The following is a 5,427-nucleotide window of genomic DNA, read 5'->3' on the forward strand; positions in this document are numbered from 1 at the left end:
AACCGGTAGTGTAAGTCTTGATCTACTAAATGGAATACATTTAAAAGATAAAACAACTTGGAACATATAAAAAATATAACCCTATTTGGATTGCTCGCCAAAACTGGTTATTTTTACATTTAAAACAACTTGGAACATTCTCATGCAAACTCGTAATTCTACTTCTTGTGTTCACTAGACACACTTAGACAATAGTATGAGTGTTTGATAGGTCACAACAGTTTTTAGGTTTTGGACAGAGGACGATAGTTGCACCAAAGCGACGACGGGACTGAGACAAAGTCACGGATGCGGGATAAAGACTTAGACGAGAAATATGAGAGTATAATGACTTATTTAATGATTCCAGTGATGTTTCCCAATTTGGACTGCTCACCGAACTGCTTTTTTACATGTGAATCAGCTTGGAATATTCTCATGCAAACTCAGAATTCTGCACTCGCTTGTGTTAAAATATGGCACAATAGAATTTCCTTTAAAGCACCTTTTTTCATGTACAGGGTTACTTGAGCACAAGCTTTCCATCGAAGATATTCACAGAAAAATTGATGTGCATGGTCCATCTAGATGCTTCTGTTGTAATGAATACTCTGAAGAGACCTTCAATCGTTTATTTTGCATTGGTGAACTTGCAACTAAAGTCTATACTTATTTTTGCAAAAGTGCAGGTTTCACTTTTAATGCCTCATACTACTAAAAACATGTTCATGCATTTGTGGCAGTAACGCAAAAATTAAGCTGTAATCTTTCATTTTTCAATGCTTGCCTTCTGTCGTATGTTGGGAATTGGGAGATGCAATCATACAAATGCACCTAGAGATTTGATGCCATCAGAACATCTTTTTGAAGAGTCACTGAACAGTGCAATTATCTTCTGAAGCTCATGATCAATGCTCAGTTTCCTACATTCTCTTCCTCTGCCACATGATTGGAGCTTTGTGATTTTGCTGACAGAGAGAAGCACCAGCTGAATACCACTGTTAAATGCGAAAATAGTATTGGGTCATCTTCCAATTCAACCTGTAACTCATATAAGATGTCTGCTTTCGGCTTTATTTTTAGTAAAAGTGCTGTTAAGCTCATGTCGCTCTTGCTCTGCTATGGATCCTCCGGATGCCAATCAATAAATTACTTCATTAAAAGAAAATCTTAGATAGATGTTGGTTAACTGGATTAAATGATCTTTACTCTACTTTGGTATGTGACTCCTTTTTTACTGTGATTCCAACCTGAACCCCCACCATTACTTGGTAGTTTATAAAAAAAAAAATGCAATACTTTATGTTGCAGTTATAATAATCAACATCCATGTATTGGTTCATGTAGCTTTATTACCGCCTAAAAAAGGGATGATTGGATTGGGAAGAGTAGAGTTTGTAGGATGTGTAACTGAAAGGAAAAAATAGTTGATTAGTTTAGGCATGTTATATTGGATTAGAACTCTATCATTTAAAATCTACTTAAATATGTGATGTCTTATATTAGCGGCGCCTTCCTTTTTTGAATATGAAAAGAGACCAGCCAGCTTTTAGATGAAAGAAAGGAGGCATTTCCTTGTAGGAATAGCTTTCTAAACTATTTTAAATAATATGAGACCACCAAGGCCTCCCAAAAGATTTTGACAGAAGAAGATTCCAACAAACAAACCTTTGTATAAGCCGGTTATCATCTACGTAACCGCAAACTTGCTTTCTTCAAGAAGAGTGAAGCGAAGTCCCTCCTCGAAAGGAAAGAGGGACGAGCGGAACGGCTTCGGTATCGGTAAGCATTCCCCCGCAGGGCTAAGTTTGGGCTTTCCAGTCTCGTTCCCTTTAATTGCACGAGATAAGAAAAACGAGATATCAAGCGGGAAGGCAATAACGGTGAGGGAAAGGCAAGTAGTTAGAAGCAGGAAGCATAGGAAAGAGCAGGAAGGTGAGGTATTGTCTCTGAAATTTGCCATCTCTTCGGGCTGCAAAAAAAAAAGGTCATCAAAGTCCAAATCAAGAATATTAGAATAGGCACAAAGGTCTAAATGAATGAAATGGCCTCCGATAGTTGGGCCACATTGAGAGTAATCTCTCCGATAGTCGGGTCATTTTGAGAGTAATCTCTCCGATAGTCGAGGCACATTGAATGTAATCTCTCTGATAGTCGGGGCACATTGAGAGTAATCTCTCTGATAGTCGGGGCACATTGAGAGTAGTCTTTACGATAGTCAGGTCATTTTGAGAGTAATCTCTCCGATAGTTGGGTCATTTTGAGAGTAATCTCTCCGATAGTCGGGTCATTTTGAGAGTAATCTCTCCGATAGTCGAGCCACACTGAGAGTAATCTCTCTGATAGTCGAGCCACATTGAGAGTAATCTCTTCGATAGTCGGGTCATTTTAAGAGTAATATCTCCGATAGTCGGGGCACATTGAGAGTAATCTCTCTGATAGTCAGGTCATTTTGAGAGTAATCTCTCTGATAGTTGAGCCACATTGAGATTAATCTCTCCGATAGTTTGGTCATTTTGAGAGTAATCTCTTCGAGTATGGGATCCGTACCGGATATGGTCAAACAATTTTGGGTACTTTGACCACGACGGACGGAAAAATTTCGAGACGAGATACAATTTGATTCCCGAAATCAGAACCAAAACTAGGGTAAATTTGAAGAAAGTCGCGTACATTATCTAGTAAATCAATCATTTACTTATCTACAACTTGAGAATAAAAAAGAAATTCACACTTTACAAGCAATACGTAAGTATTCCACAAAATTTATCATAATTTAGAGATATTTTTATATTTTTTAAAATTATTTTAGCCGGATCCCCGCACATGTATCCGTGCTAGGATCCATATCCCCGAATCTTAGAATTTATATCTCGAAGGATCCGACCTCTAGATCCGAACTCGTGTCGGACACCCCTACCCGTGTCTGAGCAACTTAGGTCAGGCAACTTAATAACCAATACTTCATGTAAGTAATAATAAGCTATAATATTTTCATCTCCCAAGACCTCTTATATAAATTAAATAGTCAACAGCAGTTCATTCATGTCTACTACTTAGATGCGGTCAACTACCTGATGCCCTGCGTTGCCGATGTACAAAATGATGCATAGGCATCAATTAGGAAATAAACAAGACATTGAATTATGTAATTCAAATCCCATGAATTCTTTCACTACTACCTTGGAACAAATAGTGAATAGGACCTTGGACTACCATCTCATAATTGCATACTCAGAAGATCAGTTAGACCCAAAGGGAAAGACTACTAGTAAGCACGCCCACACATCTGTAAATTTTGACCCATATTAAGATACCTATTACGGGCACTATAAACAAAAAAAAAATGGGATTTGTGATATGTAATGAAGGTAATACAATGTAACTCCTATGTCAATCAGCGAATGAACAAATGAATCAAATTTTAAAATCACCCATTTTATGCATCTAGAAACTAATACTACATCCCAATTTATGTGGTGGTGTTTGACTTACCGCGGTTAAAGAAATAAAGAAAAAATTTTGAAATTTGTGGTTTAAAACAAGCTATAGATATTTGTGTGGCTATAATTCATCTCATTAACGATAAAGTAGAAAGTTTAAAGTTAAATTGTTTCTACCTAAGGTAGTATGACATTTTTGTTAGGACAGACTAAAAAGGAAAATATGACATATAAATCAGGACAAGGGGAATATCACCGAGAATACACAAGATCTGATAGTACTTGTAACATAAAATAGGAGTCTAATGCATGTAGTAGAACTCTTAGGAGTAAGTTTGACATAAAACCATGTAAAGTCAAAACACATGCCAACTTCCAAAAGGTTGCCTTTGGAACTGAAATCACCCACATAAATGACATGGAAAGCAATTTTCTTACCCGAGTTACAATGACAAGTTTCTCAATAGCCTCATCATTAACATCCATCTAATCATCTTCCTCGTCAACTCTTCATAGAGCAAGACCACCGAGATGTTAAAATATTGAGAGTAATTTTTCTGATAGTCAGGTCATTTTGAGAGTAATTTCTTCAATAGTCGAGCTATATTGAGAGTAATCTCTCCGATAATTGGGTCATTTTGAGAGTAATCTCTCCGATAGTCGGGCAATCTCACCGATAGTCTGGTCATTTTGAGGTAATCTCTCTGATAGTCGAGTCACATTGAGATTAATCTCTCTGATAGTCGGGTCATCTTGAGAGTAATCTCTCCGATATTCGAACAAGGATGAGTACCCATCCCCTCACACCCCAAGATCGTCTTTTTCATGCATAGATTATCTCGTTAAACAAGAACACATCCTTCTTGTTTGACCTACAAAAAATCAAAAAGGATTACAAAGGAAGAAAAGCACAAGGAAAAAAAAATTACATTCGCGTTAATGCTTCGGATTCTACAAAATTAATCCCAAATGGCTTGCAAAATATGATACTCAACAAATACGAGCACGCGGGTTTATATAGATGGCAAAAGAGAACATTGAGAAGCCTATTTCTCGATGTGGGAACGAGTACTAGGCGGCAGCAGCAATTTGACTCCAACATGGAATTGGATGAATGTCAGACTTCGAAACAGATTCAAATAGGAATGATCAGCTTCAAGTCTGTACGAAACACATGGAATCTGATTTAATAAGGAACAACAAATTCAAGGGAATGTTTTTAATTCCTACGTGTACTATGATAAAGAAATTGAGTACTTTGACTTCAATAACAACTCTAAGAAGATTTTCCTTTTTGAAAAGTGCTATGAAGTTATCTTACACTTTAACGTGTAGTAACAAGAAAAAAAGGCATACATGTCATCACTATCTTAGATGAATCATATGTAGTATTCAATACTCCAATCCATGAAGATCATTATTTAATAAGCCAATGTCAAACATTTTCATGGCCGTGGGGACTAATCCTTAAGTTCCGAAAAGCCGGAGAAGTATTTTCTTACCATTAATTCATGTCTTGTCTTCAAAATTTTAAAGACGCTGACAAGTCTTGAAGTAGGGGCATTTGTAAGCGTTTAAATTTTATCGAATTTAAATCGATAAAATAACATGGACTATATTTTAATATGTTAGTCCAAATAAATATTTTAGGCTAGTATAATTGGATTAATTATATAAGTCCAATATAATTGGGCTACAAATGATGAGCCCACTTCATCAGGCCCAAGATATTATCTTCCTAGAAGCCCAATTTGGTGCCACGCGTGAAATGACATGGCACGCCAAGTCAAACGGAAGAGCCAATAGGATCGGGCTGCATGTCAAAATGACAAGGCATGCCAAGTCAAATTAAATGGCCAATGAAACTGTGCCACATGTGCAAGCCAATCAAATGCGGCCTTGTCGCTCTTCAATTTAATTGGTTGGAAAGAGTTTATTCTCATCATAACTTTTCCCTTCCACAACTATAAATAGGGGTCTTCATAACCCAGAAAAGATACCAGAA

General features: G+C 36.9%; 1 long non-coding RNA gene across 1 annotated transcript; it reads left to right on the forward strand.

Moving 5' to 3' along the window:
- The first annotated feature begins 317 nt into the window (after nucleotides 1–317).
- Nucleotides 318–1,082, forward strand: LOC107827882 (uncharacterized). The gene is made up of 2 exons (XR_001657636.2): nucleotides 318–394; nucleotides 501–1,082. It is a non-coding gene; the product is annotated as an uncharacterized LOC107827882 (long non-coding RNA).
- The last annotated feature ends 4,345 nt before the right edge of the window (nucleotides 1,083–5,427 follow it).

The sequence above is a fragment of the Nicotiana tabacum genome, chromosome 19, assembly GCF_000715075.1.
Source record: "Nicotiana tabacum cultivar K326 chromosome 19, ASM71507v2, whole genome shotgun sequence".
Taxonomy (NCBI): Eukaryota; Viridiplantae; Streptophyta; class Magnoliopsida; order Solanales; family Solanaceae; genus Nicotiana; species Nicotiana tabacum.